The sequence below is a fragment of the Octodon degus genome, unplaced genomic scaffold, assembly GCF_000260255.1.
Source record: "Octodon degus isolate 3935 unplaced genomic scaffold, OctDeg1.0 scaffold00023, whole genome shotgun sequence".
Classification (NCBI taxonomy): Eukaryota; Metazoa; Chordata; class Mammalia; order Rodentia; family Octodontidae; genus Octodon; species Octodon degus.
Window position 1 is genome coordinate 5,762,553 of NW_004524599.1, and position 21,707 is coordinate 5,784,259.

The 21,707-nt window shown below is 42.5% G+C and overlaps 1 protein-coding gene across 4 annotated transcripts in view; it reads right to left on the reverse strand.

Annotated features, from left to right (window-relative positions):
- The window catches only part of Phactr1 (phosphatase and actin regulator 1), a 575,214-nt gene that overhangs the window by 323,095 nt on the left and 230,412 nt on the right, over positions 1–21,707 (reverse strand). Inside the window, exon 1 of one of the 4 annotated variants that reach the window (XM_023712115.1) lies at positions 8,506–8,718. The exons of the other annotated variants lie outside the window; for them this stretch is intronic. The gene's annotated coding sequence lies outside the window, so the exon portion shown is untranslated. Of the gene's footprint in view, positions 1–8,505; positions 8,719–21,707 lie in introns of those variants that run through there. 4 annotated transcript variants of the gene reach the window in all.

The following is a 21,707-nucleotide window of genomic DNA, read 5'->3' on the forward strand; positions in this document are numbered from 1 at the left end:
AAATCAAATATGGCTTTACTTTTTTCAGCTCTGTTTTAGGCTATGGCAATTTAAGAAAAATAGAAAGATTACAGTGCCTGTGTTCCTATGCTACCAAATCTCTATACAAATGCATAATTTATTCACTTAAGAACTGCAGTTGGCTGAGTATGGAGCATAGTTACAAACTATATTTTGCCTTTCTCTCTCTCTCTCTCTCTCTCTCTCTCTCTCTCTCTCTCTCTCTCTCTCTCTCTCTCAGTTTCAGTGTAGTTCAAAATAAAGAGTTTCAGACTTGGGTTATTTCAAAGGACAGAGACTACCTTTAGGTGAACTCTTTTTCCCTTACTTACAGAGATTCAGGCTCACTGTTCTTCATGCCGCTCTCATCACTGAACTCTGTGAGAGGCATTTTGATGGAGAGGACAGCTCTGGAGAGAGCCTTTCCGTGTGGCCCCAATGCATGTCCTGCCTTAGACATCGCAGAGGGGCATTTTAGAAAGAAAGAAGGAGCCCAACATTCTCATATGAGTTTTTCCTCCTTTACTATGCATTGCCAACGTGCTTTTGAGTGTAATAAACAGCTCTGGGAGGTTTGGGTTGTTTTAGATGAAACACCCTCTGTACTGTTTGGGAACTGTTTTATCTACAAGCACAGTGTTACAAGGAGCACAGTGGGACCACCCTTTTCTTGGGAAACTCAGAAACAGAAGCAAGTAAGTTTAAGCAACAGAAGTTTAAGAAACTTACAGAAAGACTGCATGTCTTTTACAAGGTCCCAAGATTATTGATCTCTGAGATAAAATATAAAATGAGCACCGTGACATTTTATGCCAGATTTTCCAAATTTAATAGACAAACAGCATAACCATGCCTCCCCTCTGCTAATGAGTGCATCTGCAAATTAACTGTAGCTCGGTTAATATGAAATGCAGTGGTGACTGGGAGAATCATCCAATGAAACATGGTTTATATTCTAGGAAACACTGAAACATTCAAACTTTCCTATTAATGCAACATAATAAAATGCAACCTGACTCATCCAACTACTACAAATACCAAATAATTTTAGCCACTCCTTTGCAATATCAGAAAAACAGGAGGAAGAGGAGATAACAAAGAAGAACAAGAATAATAATAGGAAGAACAACAGGAAAAAACCAAAACAGGAAGAACAAGAAGCAAAGGCAAACTGAAGGATTTAGAAGCACAATTTTTCTTTAAGAGAGAAGAGTTTAAATAAGAATATGCAGGAAGGAAAACACATAGTATAAGATGAAAACTGTAATAAAAGAGTAAAAATTTAAAAACCAAGAAAACAGTAAAATAAAGTAAAACATAGAAAAACCAAGGACACAGAGAACAGGCGAGAGCTTTAACATGAATGCGTCTGTTCTTTCAAGACCTGAAACCCTAGAACTTCTTATGATTACCGCCTCCCTAGTTCCTGGGCCTGGAGAAGCATTCTCTATTTTGTGGTTTATTAGCTGGGTATCTATGGGAAAGTTATTACAAGTCTTTGAGCCCTACTGTCCTTGTCTGTGAAATGGGAATGATAGTTTCTGTCTTGTAAGCTTTCTGTGATGGTCACAGGAGGTCATTTGGTAGGAGCTTCTCGAGGTTGCCTGGAACACAGCGAGTGCTCACAAAATAGCACCTAGTATTATTTTTCCTCGCACATCCTAGCCTTGACCTGAGCTGCATACACTGCTTCCATTCCTGCAACCTTGACCACCAGGGCTTCTCAATGCCACCGGTGTATCACCTCTACATGACTCCAATATTCTCCTGAGTCCCTTCCTCCGCTTTGTCCTCCACAAACAATCGGTGGCTATGTACATTTGGTTCTACCCTAAACCATTTATAATTTGCCTCCTGCCCCTGACCTTCATTGCTCTCTCCCAGCCCAGGCCTTTGACCTTGTCTTTGCCACAGAACTCCATGACAGTATTGTGGTCCAGTTTGGTGGATTGGGTAGCTACTGACTGTGCAGCCCTAGGCGACTTCTTTCCAAGCCTTAATATGCTTCTCTGTGGAGAGGGAACAAGGAGTGGAGTCTCACTCTTTATAGTACTTTGGTTCCATAATGTCACTGTGAACCCTAAACTTGTGAATACTGAGCCATTGCTGTTGGGTGAAATGCAGGACGAAATTTAGAATATTTTCTTCAGCTTATCCATATATGCCTTTGTCTTACAGGTGTTTCTGTTGAAACACATCTTCTTCAACATATATCATTGATTTGCTCACACTGAACTTGCAGTCATGGCCGCCAGCACTGTAACTTGAGCCTTGAAACAGAATTATTGAACAAGTGTGCATTCTCTGAGAGGTGCATCATACCACCTTTCTGCAGTTAGAAGCACTCTATTGTGCTTGACCACCAAGAAGCCCCCAAACGCCAAAAATATGGCACTGAATGCACTGCGAAAAGGATGCTCGTTCACAGCATGAGTTGCCACAAGAGGGTGGAGTGTCACCTTGCTCCACCTCAGCTTGAATTTTTGCTCTTCTGCACACATCTGTAGAAGCTGCCCGAGTGCTTTGAGAGTTGATCTGGGATTTGCGAATTCTGAATTCTAGTGAGTAGGCGAAATGTGCAAAAACAGAATCTGCAGAAAATAAGGACCAACTGCATCGGGACCTACCCTGCAGGTTTGCTGCGTAGAATGGAGATAAACTAGGCAGTGCCTCGGCATGCAGCAAGGAGATCTCCTACTGTTCATTATTATTATTAACGACCACACCCCCGTCTCTTTCCATTAATACCACCTAACACATAACCTTAAGGTCTGGCCATGTCACTTCTGGGCTTATCATTCAAGTTCTTGCCAGTGTATCATTGTTTTTTCTTCTACCCTGCCCTGCGAATAAACTGGCCTGTTCTCCCTGCCTCACATGCCTCCCAGGGGAGCCTTCTCTATGAATTTGCAGCACGCTTACTCTCCCTCCTTTTAGGGAAATGCCACTCCTTCTGTGTCCCCTCTGCCTCCCATCCCCCATATGGAAATGTAACTATTCAACTCTCAAGATTCTCAGGTCAAAAACAACTCTGAAGCCTTTTCCAGCTGGAATTAATCTCTCCCTCCTATCAATCTCAACAACTGTACTTTTCTGTTCTCATGGAAGCTGTCATTTTCTACATTTTGTTAAAACTCTTAGGCACGTGTCTTATTTCTCTGAATAGGTATGGTAGATGTGATTCATCTTTTCATATACTGTGCAACTCTTAGCACAATACCTTGTCTTCATTATAATAGATAATAAATGTTTACAGATTAAACCTAGCAACATTCCCCCCACCCACACACACAAGGCAGTTAGTTTTTGCTTTATGGAAAAAGACATATTTATAAAAACAGACTTTTTTAATTTGAGAAATTCTATACAGGAACAGACCAATTCAAAAGAAGAATTCCTAATTTATAATGAAAGTCAAAGGAAAGCAACCCTGGATTCTTAAAATCTGTTGCCTTGTTCCTGAGATGCCTCCAGGCCCTTTTTTGGGCAAGTCATGAATCTTGAAACTGAGGCTAAATAATTCAGGCACCAACATATTCCAGATTACATCATGGTTTCTTTCAACAGCCTCTTTGAATAATCCAAGCAAGAGCACTTGCTGCTGTGAGAGAACACTGCATCCAGAGAGCTTGTAGGCCGGGCAACCCAGTAGAGTAGCCACACACCAGTGCCTGCCTCCGCAGTAGGGTTAGCGTAAGCGTTTGCCTGTCTGCTAATGATCCAGTGTGTCCTTATTTGTCCTGGGAACCAGGAGATGAATCATGAGGCACAAGTGACACTCAGAGGTCTGATCATCCCCTCTTGGGGACTGGAGGCATGCCTTATTTTTAATAATAATTAAGAAGACACAACAGGGTGTTTTATAAGTCAAAAAAATATGTACTCTTTTGTTCCTTCTAATACAATTTCTCAGCACCATCAGGTTGAAAAAGAAAATAAAGCCACATGTTTTCCCTGCGTGACTGCATTCTTCTGTTGGAATATGGTATCCGCATCACCTGTAAGAAAGCAGGATGTGCCCACCCGTCAGTGCACATGGTCCTGAGAAGGGTGCAGCTGCTCTTCAGGGCTGGTGAGAGGGAAGAGGAAGCAGCGAGCCCTCCCCACCACCTCTGCACCTGTGAGTCACCTACTCCCCGGCCACTGGCACTTTCCTGTTGCTGCCTTGTTTTTGTCTGAGCCTTTAGGATAGGTGTCATTTCCCTTGTGCTCCTTGGCCATGAGGTGAACATTTTAGTTCTTCCTCTGAAGTTGAAAATATGAAATGTAGAAATCAAGTGATTTGTAAAATACCACATGCAAATCATCCTCCCTATCCCAGCCCCCAAATTCTGTTTCTGTGATTAGTAAGCAGGCAAATAAATGTGAGTGCACATTTCCAGGAGCTGTGCCTGGACTCCTACTATTCTTGCTCAGCGGGAACAGGAAGAGTTGAGGTCTCAGGGAAGGAGCAGTGATGAATATCCACAACCTGGCCGAACATGGCGGGAAACTGGACAGGACCCACCTTCAACTCCCTCCTAGATGAGAAAATTGAAAGGAAGTGGGAAATTGTCCAGAGAGATGTCATGATCTTTTGGACTTCAAAGGAGCATCCAATTTAAAACTGTGTTAAATCCATGTTCTAGGAACAGCTGTCACTACTGAGATGCAGCCTTGTGGAGGACACCCACTAGCTCTGGAACAGCGCACATAGAAGTCAGTAAGCCAGGGCCCTCACTTGTCCTTAGGTAAAGCATTCCTAAAGTCAAGCTATTCTGGAAGCTTTGGCCAACGTTCCCGAGCTGTCTTTTGTGGGTAATTTGGAGATGCCATTTTCTTCAATAAAAATACTATGTTCTTTTATAGATCTGGTTAGCTCCTAAAATAAAAATGGTACATTTACAAAATAATTTTCTTAATTAACATGATAGATGATAAAGTCTGAATTGTTTCCCCTCCCAATTCATTTGTGAGTCCCTAAGCTGTATTATCTTAGGTCAGAAGTTTGGGTCTAATCCAATACAAATGGTGTCCTTATAAGAAGAGATTAAGACACAAACAGTTTACAGATTGAAGAACTGTATGCAAAGACACAGCAAAAGGTCCCAGTCTCTAGGCTGAAGACAGTAGTTTCAGGAGAAACCAACTACAGACACTTTGACCTGGAGCTTCCAGCCTTTAGAACAGCAAGAACATAAAGTCTTATCATTGAAGACACCCCAGTGGTGGTATTTTGCTATGGCATCCCTAGCAAATTAGTATAGTTGCTATTGGTGTTCATTAGCTATGGATTATCCAAAGTGGCTTTCTTTTTTATTATCCATAAGGAAACTCTGATGTTCAGTAACACAAAAACATATTCTGTCCTTTATTATTATTAGTCTTAGTCACCTTTCCTTTCATGCTAAACAGTCATTAATACCTGAAGGGTAGGCCTAGGTGGAGCTCAAGTTCCCATTTTACAAAGAGGAAGAGGCTGTGTTCCTATCATCTCTTTAGTTTTGACACAAGATCTCAATTGCTTCTTTCTAGGACCATAGGGGAGGGCAAGGCTTATGTGTTTATCATTTCATAAGTGAGGAACTAGAATCAACTGAATGATTTATTGAAGGCATAAAACTGAACTTTTTGAACTTGCAATTCTACTTTTCTGCTGTTTCAGTATTACACTCCTGTTATCGTTTTACTAAACATTATAATATTACAACTTTGGAATACTTTTACACCACAGTATTTTCTTCTTTGCTTTAGAAACCTTATTTTTCTGCAGTTCTGATGGACAGTTTTCTCTATTCTCTTAATTTTGGGCATTGACATTACATTTGCAATGGGTTTCTCAGAAGATGCCATCTGCTATTTTTTATTTTGCCTTCTTAATAACCAATTCCAAGGGAAATTTTTATCCACTTCATTTCCTAGAGAAGTCCTTAGTATGTGGAGAAGACGTTTCATGAAATCCCTTCTTTTAGCACTTTCCCTGCCACTGTGGTTTCTGAATTTTACAGGAAGCTGAGTACCTGTGCAATGTCGAAGCACAAGCCTTTGCTATCTGTAGATCAACTGTACCACTATTTTAGGATTTCTGCATATGACAAAGTGTTTCTTTTATGAGAAACATTAAATCTTCATGTTAGGAAACTAAGAAGAGGAAAAGAATCACAACTTTCATACGCTTACATTAGGGCATAAGTCCTCTATTGTCCCTAGTGGAGCCTTAGAACTTGTAGCACTGAATCATTATGACCATATCTGCATGGCCCAAGTGTTCAGGAGACCTGAGCCCAGCAATTTCAAGGTGAGAACTGTGCAGAATCAAAATGCATAGCATGGCTGAAGCAGAAAAATCAAACTCGTTGTACTGAGCTGCATTCCTCTGAAGTGTGTTGGGGCACTTCAGAGACAAGGGATGAGCTGTCTTTGCCCCACCATTGCTGGTGTGGTCCCCTAGTATGGATCTTTAGGGTGGTGTGGCCCTGGCAGAGAGTGGGCAGAGCCCAAGGAGTCTGGAAACAAGTATTACTCACTAATGTTCTCTGTGGCTTAAACCCGTTCAATGGACTCTTGTGTCCAAAACATGGGGACAAAGATGCCTCTTCAACTAGAGGGATAGATATGCTAGTGATCTAATTCCAAAGCATGTTGAGAGTCACAAATGTTTAGTTAAAGTTTCACAAATGTTCTTTATTCTTTGGCACATTAAAGACAAAAAGTGTCCTGTTTTAAAAATATTCTGTGTTGACTAGATATCATGCCTGATAACAATAATAATAGCAGGTACTGATTAATATGCAATCTTAGCCCAGCTTGTTCTCTTGTGTTATTCTATTTACACATTAATTCATTTATTTCTTGCATATCCTATTAACACTGAACTTAACAGATGAAGAAACTGAGTCAAATAAAGATCAAGAAACTGGCCTAATGTCACTCACTGAACATATCTGGTAGGATTGGAAGAGGAACCCACACCAGCTCAAAAACTTACAATTTCAACCAAAGCACCTATATTACCCTAAGGAGAGAATTTTCAAAATCTGTCATAGAATGAGTTGTCCTATAAACACTTAAACTACCCCAGATGTCGAGAAAAGTTGGCATTCAAACTGCATGTTTTGACTGCCCGTCACCTGGAAAGTACTGTAAGAATTGTAAAACCGAAAGTCCAGGTTGTTGCGCAGAACATGTGGACACCAAAGCTGAGGCAGATTACCAAATTTTAGAGGATTAGTGTGCAGAACAATAGGTTCCAAGCTCAACCTATTCAGAGCATGGTGCCCTACAATAGGGACCATCCTCTGGTGGCTCAATCTTCACTGTGTCATGCAGGAAATGCAGGTTTTGGCAAGTTTCAACAGATGGAAATGTGGATAAAAGAAACTCACTGATGTTAATTATTTAAGGAATGGTTACACCTGGCTTTTAAAATGGAGTCAATGAGCTGTTCTTACATATTACAAATATTTATAATATTATAATATCTGTCTTTCAAAAGTAGGTTCTAAATGGCTTTCTTGTTCAGTTTCATCCGATGGGCACTGGGATGCATGGGGCAATGGGGCCCAGTGGGGAAAGACCACAGATATTCAGGACCCGCAGACTTTAATTTCCAAATGTAGTCTGTGGCCTTGGAGATTTAAGAACCCCGGACTCAGGACCATAGTAACGATTCAGATATCTAAATATCCTTCCACAGGGATAATTGTGTCACTCCACAGAGTTGTTTAGATACATTCAACTTGAATAATTTGCTCTCAAATGACAACAAGGGGAGAAAGAACAGGAGCAGCACAAACTTGGCTACCTCTTCATTGATATTATTCTGAGGAAAATTTGCCTTTTGGCTCTAAATACCACCATATTTTGTGTAGAACACTTCCTGTGGGCGGGGGTGGGGGGGTGGGGGGAGAACAAGTAGAAATAAACTCTTGCAAACTAACTCTCTGGGTGATTCTCAGGCTAAGTCATCAAAAAACAATCTATTAAAACAATTCTTATGCTGAGTGAGGTTCTAATCAGTTCTGCACCTTTCCATATTGATTTCCAGTTCCTTGCAGCAAACCTCAAAATGACAGGGCCTGAGATTAGGTCCTGCCAAAACCTCTTCCTTATTTATCCTTGAATTTTCAAGTCATCTTTCCTTTGTATCATAATTTCCCCAAACGGCAGCCTCGGATTCAGAGTTTTCCTCCCCTGTCTCTTTAAGCCAGAGACATCCCAAGCTTCCTAAGAGCTGGCAGCTACAGCAGGACCAGCTCCCAGCTTCTCCACTGCAGTGAGATTTGCAAGTGAATCTCTCAGGTCTGAAAAACATCTCCTGGTTTGATTCAGTTTGCTCTAACTTGGATTGACCCACACTGACACCGGGGCTTCCTGGGAACCAGACTGAAGGATTTCAAAATCAAATCAATGCCGATCTTGAGCTCCAAACCAGGAATATTCTCTAAACTTAACGAAGCTTAAAACCCATACGAAGCCTGCCTGACAAATAGACGCAAGACAATTATTTCAGACCTCGATGCGTACCTTACAGATAGCCCAGAGCTCCGGGCTCACGCAGGCATTCTCTCTGGGTCTCTTCTCGCTCTCCAACAGCTGAGCCTTCTCAAACTGAGCAACAGTCTCCTCCTGCGTCCGGCTCTGCCAATACTCATGCTGCACACACAGCCTTGCGGTGCCAGGCAGCTCCTTCTTCCTGGCCGGCGGTGCCAGTGCCCTGGCCGCTGACCAGCTCCCGGGAGCACGGAATGGGGAAGGGAAAGGAGCCAACGGGACGTGGGGGGCGGGTTCAGCTCTCCCTGGGCTAGGTGGCCGCCCATCTCCGCAAGGAGGGCTCCATTGTATCCCCTCCCTTCAGCCTCGGCCCCGCCCGGATGGCTTTCCAGGGTCCTGCGGGTCCCAGCTGGGTCGCAGGCGGCCACCTCCTCTTGGGCGTGCCGCCCAGGCGCGGCGGGGGCCTCTGCCTCTTACCTTCCCCAAACCCCAGTTCTCAGCAGCCTGGCTGGAGTCTCCCAGGGGTCCTGCGTTTCCCTGTACAGGGGAGGCCACCGGTTCCGGAGGCGGAGGACGTTTGGAAATAAAACAGAAAGTCACCCGGGATCCACATCAGACCCTGCACTTGCACTTGACTGTCCCCAGCCCTGCCACGGAAGCGGGAAGACTCGGCCCTTGTCTTCCAGCTCTCAAGGATTCCAGGAAAGTATAGTGTGAAAGTGTGCACTCCGGGGCCGGCCAGTTTTTTTTTTTTTTTTTTTAGCTTTTTAACATGCTGTTTGTCTCCTTCTGCAGGAATTACTCAGTGATCTCCTCACCCTACATTCTGCGCCCTTCTAAATTCAAATTGTGCTGTTTGAGTTCTACCAAGGAGCCGCACTTGCCTCCTCCAGGGGCACCTGCTGCCCCCAGAGGGAGGGGGGAGAAGTGAAAGGGGAAGAAGGGCAAAACAGTGAACAATGACAATTAACCTCTCTAGAACGCTCCCTAGGGGCTGCTTTATGTTGTGTGCTTGTATTTCCCTGTGGTTTAATTTTCTTTCCTAAACACCAAAGGTAACTGGAACAGCTACCTGGATCTTCTGTGCATCCCATAAGCCACCGGATGGATTCTCCAGTGATGGAGACTGCAAGAGTTGGAATGCCAGTCGATTTACAACATAGGTGCAAACAGAACCTAAAACCTCCCGAGCTAGGACGGCTGCCAGGTATCTGAATTCTGTGATGTGCTGAAGGACAGCTTGGGTTGAGAGGGCTTTCGTCAAACCTCCTGCCTCACCTTGGATCCTCATAAGCCCTAACCCTGCCCCCTCAGATAAACACAATGTCCAAGTAAAGCCCTTTGGCCGCTGTGCAAGCATCCCTCAAAGGCCAAGGCCCCACCTCCACATCCAACAAGCCCATAATCCCTGGGGCCAATCCAAATAGTCTTTTTGAAGCTGCTGCCATCTTGGGTGAAGGTAAAGAGCATCGCTGCGCTTGCTCTGCATTTTCCTGGGTCAGCATCTGTCATCTGTGCAAGTGGCACCTACTCAGCAACCCAACAAAGACTTGTTCCCCAATGAGAAACTCTGCGAGCAACTGAGTTGGCAGTAAGGGAGCATAATACCAAAAAACCCCTGAAATGCGAGGATCAAATTTAAGAACCTCCAACCTATTCATTCATTCTAAATCAATGCCAGGATGAACTATGTGCGTGGGTCTCTGGGTCCTGGATTCCCTCCAGGTCGGCAAGGCAGAGTCTGGCAAAAATAGAACTGGACTCTCATATCTACGAGCAGATGCTACCTTCAGTGGGACTTTTATTTTTTCTTGTCCATCTCCTTTTCTCCCTTCTGTGTTCCCCACCCATAGGCACCCAAGGGACCTTCTTTCCCTTTCCTGGCTATCTTCAGCATTTTAAGGAATTTTAGATCTTGTTACAATATTAAAATAATTTGTCACGGGGCAGAAAGTGTGACCAAAGGAGCACTTTTTAGATACTTGTATATCCTTCTGAGACAGGCATAGGGTTGCTATACCTGTCTTCTCCTTATTCTGCCTTAGAGAAGCCAGTGACATAGGGGGGAATTAGAGGGCAGGTCTCCAGGTCTCTGGTTTGCAAAGGAAGAAAAACCCGGTAATGCAGGAGAAAAATAGAAATGTATAAAGTTGATGGCAGATAGACGTTTGCTTATATCTCACCCTCCAGGTGTAGTAAGTAACATACTAGATGTTGTGGCAGTTGCTATGGTAACCACTTTCTTAGTAAGAATAAGGGTACATCTGAAGATGATAGAAAACATCAGGTACTGAGACTTTACAAGCAATAGTAGAAAACATACTCTTTGCTGTGGAAGGTCATTAAATATCGGTACTGAGAAGCTTGAAATTCCTAGACTAATACTGGACAGTAGAAATATAATATGATCTTAAATTTTCTAATAGACCCATTAAAGCAATAAAACACTTGGTAAAATTCCTTTTTTGTAATATAGTTTATTAATGTAATATGCTAAAAATTATCCTTTGAGTATATAATCTATATAAAAAGTAAAAAGACATTTTGTATGCCTGTTTCCACACTAAATAACTAAATTCTAATGCATGTTTCACACTCACATGCCACCTCAGGATTAGGCAGTAGTCACATGGCGTGAGTGCCTATCGTATCAGATGATTCAGCCCTGGATAATATATGGCCATTTTCAGGTTAAAATATGCTCTTTGAAGATATATTTTCTTGTCCCTTCTTGAAATTTTTAGGAATATTAATTGCATTCATTTGGTTCTAGTCCCATGGTATAATGCAAGTGGTGTGTTCTTAGGTGAAGCAGGATAATATCAAATAAGCTTGGAATTGAAAGAGAGTTGAATATTCAGCTTGTTTCATGACATCAGAGGACCAGAAAGAATACAAAATACATATTGGGTTTGGAAAATGTTCCTTCCCTGAATTGCTCTGGTGGTCTAAGTTAGGAATCTCAAAATGTACATACCCTCTGCCTCTGCCCATTCCCGACAGGCTGAGCAACAGACACTCAGTCTTACGCAACCTGTGGCTTTATGTCAAGCCACAAAGCATTGGCCAAAACTAAAACCATTCCAAGAACCTCCGCCTGGTCTTCTGGCTTCCACTTTCTCTCAGAATTCAAATTCATTCTCTGCCTGGCTTTAACTGTGAGCACATATCCAAAGCAGACTTCTACTCACATAGTGTCTCTGCTTAAAGATTTCAATACCAGCCTACCATCTTTCAAATACAATCCGTGCTGTAAGACCCATCCTCTTTGCTGCAATACACTGGGAATCATAAATGGGCACAGGGAACCTTCCCAGCTCATTTCCTTGCTACACATTATTTGATTTTCCTCAGTCTACATGCCTGAGGATGCCATGGTTTCTAAGATTCTGGGACTTCACTTAAAGTCTGTTTCTTCTCTTGGGAATGTTCTTCCTTAAAATGCTTACTCTTATCAAATTGCAAAATCTTTCAAGCTTAACTCAGCTATTACCTGTAGGTTCACCTAATCTTACAGTCCTCTCCTTTGGGCTACCACACCACTTTCATAAATAGATTCATCAAGATATTTTTCATGGCCTGTGATAATCGCATGATGTATGATAAGATTAGGATCACTTCAAGACTAGAGATCACTTTCCATTTGCCTTGGAATTCACCTTGAGATACAGGATTATTTTTATGGAGTCATAGGAATAATTAATGCCTGAAGATTTCCAGTACTCTTTCCTTCTCATTTCTCCCCCTTCCAAACCTCTAATTACTTGGTCCCTTATAGTCACCATCATCACTCCCCTCACCATTATGCATATCACCCAACACTCACCTAGTAGCCAATATTCACGTATCATGCATCACACACTGTCCTAACTACTTGACGTACATTCCATTTAACTCTAATAATGAACAATAAGGTAGGGACTTCTCCCTAGTTAACAAGGTGGCATCTTCAATAGCTTCATTCTGTCAACAAGTGTGCTAAGACCATCCTTATAAACACCAGTGGTAACAGACTATGGGATTACACCCTTAGCTATTAGTTAAATTATTCATAAATAGGATAAATGTGTACACTTTTGTTTTATATTTTTAGTGTCCATATTTCTATAAAGTTCCATGCTCTTAACTGGAAAGGAAAACTTAGTTTGATAGTATTTTATGTAGAATAAGAGTATGGTGACTTTGAATAGAGACATGAGGACTCTTGCTATGTGGACATCAGAACATGTGATCTCTTTAGTATTCTAGTTTTGGACTTATTTCTGGTTGTTCAGTAGATTCTATTTAATTCAGTTTAGTGGTGCTTTAAGGAGTGGAGGACCCAATTCCAAATGTGAGGAGGACTTACAGTACTAGGGTATTTCATTTGTTGGTGGTCGGGACGTGATTAGTGCAAACACTTTGGAAGATGTTTCAGCACTCTCTGATAAAATTAACACACTTACCACTTGATTCAGAAATGTAAATACCTGCATTTTGGCTACGCACAGGATTTGAACCTCATCCTCAACCAAAAACTTACACACAAAGAGCAGCTTCACTCATAACTGCCAAAACCTGGGTGCAGCCCAAGTGAGTGGGTAGCTGTGATACAAACAACGTAAAATACTCAATGGTAGAAAGACTGAGTATCGGTGATAAGAATAGGTAATATAATGACCATCGTTAATTAGCTATTCCTGTTTTGAAAATCTGTAACATATGTATTGTATGCTACCCTGTCTCTGTCTTTTTTCCTATTTGCTTTTGCTTCTATGTTTACTCTTCAAAATACAAATTAAAATAAATTTTAAAAAAAGAAAGAGGGGCTGGGAGATGGCTCAGTAGAATGAGCACTTCCCTGGCAAGCACAAGGGCCTGAGTTCAATCCCTGGTTCCAGAAAGAAAGAAAGAAAGAAAGAAAGAAAGAAAGAAAGACTGAATATCAATCCATGAAATGACATGGAGAAACCTAAGTGCTTATTACTAAGTGGAAAAAAATCAATCTGAAGAACAATCATTTTCAGATAGTGGTTTAATCTAGCTGGAAAAGCAAAATATTCTGGAAAAGGTAAAAATTATGGAGACTGCAGCAAGCTCAGCAGTTGTGATGGTGGCTACATGTTAATACGCATTTGTCACAACACCAGCACCCAGGGTGAATCACAGTGAAAACCATGGTTCTTGGGACTCTGGCAGGTCAGTGTAGCATCATCAGGGTCAAATATAGCACTTTACTAGGAGATGCTGATAATAGGGGAGGTTGTGCAAATGGGGGAGAAGATGTATTAAAAAACTACTCTGTATTTCTCCTAATTTTGCTGCAAACCTAAAACTGCTTCAAAAATAAGGACATACTAAAAAAAATTAAAGGACCTGAGAATGTTCTCGGAGGCACAGGCACTCACTAGGTCCTACTGTAATCTACACATTGTTTCCCCAGTAGGCTTGCAGGTATTTGAGTGTTGACTGTCTCCTCTACTTTGTTTCCATAAAGTGGAGCCAAACTGTATGACGAACAGTGTGGACACTAAAGGCTTAAGTTCTCGTTGAAATAAGATGAAGAGGAGATGCTTCGCATGATAAACACTGTACATATTTTGACCCACACAGACAGTATGGCAGTCTTGCTGTCAACAAAAAGTTATTACTAGTGAAGTTCTTAGAGTCTCCAAAGCCTGGCTCACCTTCAGACTTTAATGAAAGGTGGGGCTAGGAGATCTAGTAGGGGCTGGAGTAGGTAAAGCCAAGTCCCTCCTGGAGCACATCCAGGAGGACACTTAGTGCTTCTACCTCTCCACCTCTGGAGACCCTGGGACACCAGTGCCAGACTTTTAAATAGATTGCACATCAGGGGAAGGTCTTTGAGCTCCAGCCTCTTCCTCTGCACAAGAGAGATGAGGATAATGTGGGTTCTTGTGGGCCTTACACCACCTAAAATTTATAAAGTGCTTGGTAGAGTGTCTGGCTACCATATGCTTCAGTGAAGGGAGTATGTCTATTCTCCAGTGGGATTGAAAGCCACAGACGTGATAAAGTGCTGGAGCTGGAATTGTAGAGCTCAAGAGATGCCAACAGTGTTGGGGATTCTCCTTTTGTTATTGCATCTTCTTTCTAGCCAACTTGCTGTCAGCATCCATGAATATGTTAAATTTGTTGACTTGTAGAATTTTGTTTCCCTATCTTTTTCTTCCCTGTTTTCTATTCTTCCCTTCTGCCATCTTATTTCCTTTTCCTCTCTCCTACTTTCTTTTTAACGCTCCCATTTCAGTTTATTATGTGTAAAGTGAGTTGATTTTGTCCCTTGCTATTCTTGGCCAGCTAACTAAGACTCTTTGTATCGAGATCATCTTGCCAAAACCATATTAAACTCACCAGACTGCTAAACTTAGACCAGCCTGCTTCAGCTCTGCTGTGGAAGGCTTGCAATACCACAAACAAGAAAGGTAGGAGGCCGCAGGATTCTTGTTCAGAGCAGAGGGCTGCTGCACACTGTGCTTCTCAGGTGAAGGCAGAACCTGACAGGAAAAGATCTGAGGACTTGCACCTCATCCATAACAGAGCAGTTATTACCTCGCGCCCTGCCGAGTTGGCGCCACTGCCAATCTCCGAAGCCATTTTTCACACTGCTTTTCAGCCAGCTCAGCACAGTATCTCTGTGACAACTTCACTTTGGGAGAGCAACGGGCAAAGGCAGTTTCCCACAGGGTGAGGCAGTTTCTGTGCTCCCTTTAATTTTCTCTGAAGCATCGTGTAGAATTGATGTCATGACGTAGGTCCGAGTAGGACTAGGATGGCAGGGAGACACAGGAGGGCAGAGCAGACACTCAGCAACCCTTGTACTGGGGTAAATGAAAGAGGCTGTCAAATATAGTGGATGCATGAATGAGGGATCTGGACTAAATTCTAGTTTTACAGCAGCTCACTTGGAGGAGGTTGGTTAGCCTCCACTGAGCAAGCAGGAAGAAGATCTGCAGTGATGTCTGGAAAGTGTCTATAGGGGCCAGGTGTAGAGAAGGTGTGGATTTTCCCTGATCAGCCTGGCTCCAAAACTCCCTTTCATTGCATGTAAAATGATGCCTTTTTGTGGAGTTCTTTGGTTGATATTAAATGAGATCTCCAGCAAATGTCAGTGCTACGTGTGTGTGTCTCCCACAAACTCCATGTTGCAGACGATTTTCCAAAGATGGACTTGACCGACCATATGTCCTCCTGGAACCTGGCCCCTCAACCTGTTCCTCTCTCTGAATCTGGTTGGGTGCAAATTTGCTTGGAGTCTGTATAGTATAATTCCGTGGGGCTTCAGAAGCTGCATAAAAGGCTTAACTCTGACACCTAGCTAGAGTTTTTTTTCCTTGATGCTGGGGTAGACGCCCAGGCCTTGGGCATTCAAAATACAGGCTATAACACTGCATTATACCTCAGCCTGCCTCACTATTTGTCCAATTTCCCCCCTAAAGCTTCAAGTAGCAGTGGGTTGTGCTGAGGCTTCCAAGGAGGAGGGACGTCAGTCTAGTCTGTGTGAGGAGTGAAGAGAGGAAGTTTCCAGACATTCCAAACACACTGCTCAACAGTTGAGATCTAGTTGTAGCCTCATGAGACACTGAAACCAGAGCCACTCAGCGGAGTCCTTCCTAATTCCTGAGCCTAAAATCCAGAGGAGATAATTAAATAATTGTTTAAAGCAGCTGGAGCAATTTGTGATGGGGGTGAAAGGTACCCAGCAGACTCTACTAGCTGTTTAATAAAACTCCCTGACCAGCACACCAAGATAGTATCGGGGGGAAGCTGATTGTGTCAACTTTTTTGTCTCAGGAGCTGACATGGTGAGTAGTAAATGAACTTCCAGGTGTGTCTAGGTAGATCATGAAGGTGTGACCTGGGGCACTATATGTTGTCCCTCATCCCCTCCTTGGTGATGTCATTCTCTGGCTCTGCTTCCTGGCCACCATGAACCAAGCAGCTTTGCTCTGCCAGGCCCTGCCACCATGATGCTCCTGCCTTGATCCAGCTGACCATGGACTGAATCCTCTGAAACCATGAGCCCAATGGACCCTTGCCTCTTGTAAGCTGTGGGTGTCAGCATTGTACTTCAGTAACAGGAAAGCTAACTAATACAAGGCTTGAGGTGGCAATGGCATGCAGGGCTTAGTCATTTTCTAGGCTCTGGAGGAAGGCTGCTCCATTCCCAGATGATCATCCCTTGACTCCTACCCATCCCAGAGGACCAGAATGTTTGTGTTTCTATGCTTGTGCTTATGTGTGTGACTGTGTAGAGGGAAGAGAAGACCCAGCTGCTGATTCAAACTGACTTAGTGATTTTTTTCCCAGATCACAGAAGCTATTCTTTTTATATCTTAAATTAGTCAAACTACTTTGTTTTAAAAAATCTATTAACACTAAAACTTTCAAATCTTGTTTTACATTAACATATATATATTCCTCAAATTTGTTTTAAATAGAATCACACTTGCCTTATTGAGACCCTTTCCTTTATCCATACTCTCTCCAACCCATATGCCTCTGTAGCCAGTTTCTGTGTATATCATGTTTAAAGGTCCCAGAGAAGGCTCACCTCCTCCAGGAAACTTTTCAAGTAACTACAGTGACTTTGGGCTTTTGACTTGGTCTCCCTTCCCCTTGAGTGCTTATGTGAGAAGAACAGAGTCTGCTGCAAGGTGCTGCCATTGGATTCTTGCTTTCTGGGTGTTCCTGGGAATTTCATTGACTTCGGTTTTGTCTTCAGTGTGATGAAAATTTCTGGAGAATGGGGACAAGCTTTCCTATTTCATTCTAACTCCTTCCCACATTGAATTCATTACATTGGACTATTTTAGGACTCTGGTTTAATCTTCAAAGAGTTCTGTTACGTTTTGTTTTAAAATGCTTTTGGGAGTTGGCACGCCAACAAGAAACAGATATAAATTGCTTGGGAATAAACTTTGATATATTACCAAGTTATCAAATATTCAAGTATTTCAGAGTGCCAGAGCAGTCTTATGTACATTAATGAAATAAGGGTGCTGAATGTTGTATAAAAGAGAGATGATGAACCTCATTGGAAGAGAAATATGGTTGTCTTCCTTTTCTCTTGTTCTGAGATGAAATACCTGACACTCAAGGTTAAAGGAGGACAGGTTTACTTAGCTCACAGTTTGTAGAAGTTGCAGTCCATAATTGGCTGGCTCCAAGACCTGGCAGAGGGGCAAGAGTGTACGGCAGCAGAAGATACCAAAGAGAGGAGGGGGGAGAAAGCCTCTTTCCGTCTCTTATGTTGTGTAGAGGCTACCTGCTCCAGGGCTGGTGTAACACTTACATCCTTAATCTCTGCATTAGACTGTGAATCAACCACAAACTCTAGATTCATCCACCTCCAGAAAAGTTCCCTCCATCTCTTGAGGATTTGGGGGGTCATCCAGACAGACACAAATCATAACAATGGCCTTTCTAATATTTACATCCTCCTAAAGAAAAAGAACACTGGTTTTAAGGCTGAGGCCCTGGCGTCATGCAGGACCAGCATTTATATCTTCAGCATTTAGTTCTGTGACCTCTGACAAATCCACATTCTTAAAAGAAAAAATAAAAAACAATGCTTAGGCCTTAAAATGATTGTCAGGGTAATGACACAGCTCACAGAAACTACTGAGCATCATAACTGATACACAGCAGATGCACAGCTTGGCTACCATTTATGATCAGCACTACTGCCACCAACCAACACCAATGACCATAATCCAATCACTTTGATGGGTTTTTCTCTGAGGCCCTAGGGCTGCCTGCAGTCTACCCACTTTCCTTTTCTAATTGCACTGCCTTCCATTTAGACAGTTTCCCTTCGAATCCGTACTCTGTGTAACTACATCTCTTGACCATCATGCTAGTTTACACATTCCTGAGCAACCGTTGCAAATAGTCCAGTCAGTCCTGGCCGCTTTGTGTAGCATGATGTCTCCCAGCCATGGCTTGATCCTGAACCTTCCTGCCTGAGTCACCATCACCAGCCCATCAAATTCTTCTAGGGCAGGAAGTTTGTTCTGACTAAGGACGTGGAACTACCCAGTCCTCTAGCCTGTTGTCTAGAGTTCAGTTTTTTCCTTTAGTGATGTGGATATGTTTATCAAGCACCTACAACTGACCCACAGAACAGAACCTTAATGTTGAAAAAGAGACTGAGATCAAAAGCAGCCTTGCATCTCTGTTGTCCATTCAACTAACAGTCATTAACAATTTACACACCTGCAATGTATTTGCAGGATCTGGATACACAAACACACGTTAAAAAGATGGGGTCTCTGCCCTCACAAAAAGACTGGTGGGGAGTAACTGCCTTCATCAAGTGACCTCTGGAGTGTGAATCTTTGTGGCTTACTGCCAATAGAAGTGACTTAGCCCTTGCTGAACCTCATCTTCCCAGAGTCATGGTGGAGCAATGACTTGATGGGAAGTACTGGTCACCACAGCACTTGGCATGGTATACATTGCTTCTTCCAGAGGTGAGAGGACTGGAGTCAGGAGTGTCTGACTCCTGCGCCTAGGAGTATCGTTTGTGCTTTCAAGGGACTTTTCTAATGACTGAAGTTTTGTTCTTACTTCTTATGGTTTAGATTTATTCCTTAGAAGTCATTAAATCATTTCAACATTTATTGAAAACTGAGATTTTGTTTCTCCATGTGTCCTATCTTTTTTATCACAAACTTTGGTGAATTTTTTTGCAGTAAGTCATTCTTCTACACATTAACTGATATGAAAATCATAAGGCAACTAGTCTCTCTCTCTCTCTCTCTCTCTCTCTCTCTCTCTCACACACACACACACACACACACACACACACACACACACACACACACACACACAGAGGAGTAGGTCATGCTTGGGAAGCCAGCGTAAGTGCTGGGTTATGTACAATATCCTATGTAAGTAGTGCAAGAAAAAAACACCACAGAAGGAGTTAGAAGAAGCTCAGAGGACCAAGTAGTAACTGATAGTCTTCATTAATTCCTTCCCTTTTGAAGAAGCTGAAAAAAATCATATAATGATCTATGGAGGCTCCATTCAAAATCTACCACCATCATAGCACTGTGTATGCAAAGCTTGTCTCCACCACTGACCTCTATCATATGGGAGACTATACTAGCAATTCTTCTGTTCCTTCCAGCACAGCACTTATTCTAAGCTGCATTTATTGTTTCTATTAACTGTGCTTTTCAACTGTTTTTCTTTCTTTTTTCAATTTACATATTTCTGAATTGGTACACTTCCCCTCAAGACCTCTCCTGGGTTTACTGCTCCTATTTATGATCTTCTCATCTACTGATCTAGAGTTTTCCATTCTACAGCAATTGCCACTTCTCTAATTTACACCATCGTAAGCCTCTTTGACTAGACTATCACAATCACCACATTGATTTTCCATCTGAAGATGGCTTGTATTGTTGCTTTGCTTTTTGTGGTGCCATCAAAATCCTCTTCTTGAAGCCAGGCGGATGTTTGACATCCTTTCTCAAAGGTCACTCTTACCTTTAAACAGCAAAATGTTTGGGTTGTGGAACATGGCATCCAAGACCCTCCCTGATCTCGCAGTATACCCGTGCTTAACTCTCAGTGCCTTCCTCCTAGATGCCACCTCTTTGCTATACTGTGAAAGCAGAGTACTTGGCATTTTGCACAGTTTTCATTTTTTCTCTAACTTCTCATGAGACAAAGCACTTTCTTTGTTCTTTATTTGTGTGGCACTACCAATGTATGCTCCATACAACACTGAAATGTTCTACTAAAGACAGATTGGATGATCAATGGTTCTGGGTAATGCCACTGGGCATAACAAATCTGCAACTTTCCCCTGGAATTTAATGTGCTTTACCATTTCAAAGACTATAGTAAGTCCTACAAAAGATTAACCAGGCGAGGTTTGCATAATCCGTTTGCCATATGTCAGAATCTTCTTTTCCTACAGAATCCTGGGAACTTGCATTTAAAAACATGATTTGGGAAACACTGATCTATTTGAATCCTCTTCATTCATACTTCATTTGTTGATTTTTTTTTTTTTTTTTTTGTGGTACCAGGGATTGAACTCATGACCTTGTGTTTGCCAGGCAGGTGTTTATGCTGCTGAGCTATATCCCTGGCCCCATATTTCATTTGTTTACTGTTTGTTGACTTGGCGCATATGTAGTTAGCATTGAGGAGTGATTTTCTTTTTTTGGTGGAACCGGGGATTGAACTCAGGCCCTTGTGCTTGCCAGGGAAGCACTTATTCCACTGAGCCATCTCCCCGGCTGTAGTTAGCATTGAGAGAATACTTTCTTGAAAGTAAGATGGACGTGATCTCTGCGCTCGCGGAAACTAGTTTCGCCTGAACAGCTGGTAAGTAAACATGCAATGGCATAAAGTGCGGGAGGAGCTACTGTGGTATAGGAGGAACTGCAGGAGGACTTCATCAGTCTGAGGCAGTGGCTAGGAGAACTTCCCGAAGGAAGTGGTTCTATGCAAAGATCTGAGGAGAAATGAGAGTGCTTGGAGGGAAATCAAGGACACCAAGGAAGGTGGTTGGCGCAACTGCTTGTGTGAATGCACTGAAAGCAGACGGGGCCTGGGGTGTCTGAAGGGCTAAAAGGAATTTGAGTCTGAAGATGGCAAACAATTCGCTGAGGACCTTCCATCCTCACTGTTAGGATTTCCTCTGTCCTCCTACCCTGTCAAGCCTGCAAACAGTTGCTCAATGTGTGTTTCAGCATTGCACTAATCGGTTCAGACAGTTATTTTAGAAGGACAGAAATGATCTTGTGGAGCACAGAGCTGCACTGCCCATCTCTAACACAGTTAATCATCAAAATGATGATGTTTATTGTTTAAAATATTTAAAAATGATGTTGCATTTATTTTCTAACTTATGTGATAAATGAAAGAATTAAGTACAGACATATAATTGTGAATGGGGAGGAATTTTGAAAATGAACTCCACTGTTATTTAATCCTCCTTAACATATTTTCCATTCTTAGGCAGCTAGCTTTTGTCAATCAGCAAATAAGAGAGAGGCCAAGCTGTGATGGGGCAGACTGAACTAGATGCTTAGAATCAAGCAGCAAAAGGGGCCAGATGTTTGGGACTGAGGATCTCTCCCTGTGGCCACCACAGTGCAATTCCTGTCCTCAGATTTTCAGACACACTGCCCTTCCAGCCTTTCTTTCCTCCCCTGGCTGGTAGCTGGGAGGAAAAGAGCTGTCCCTTTGTCACCAGTGTACAGAGGCTA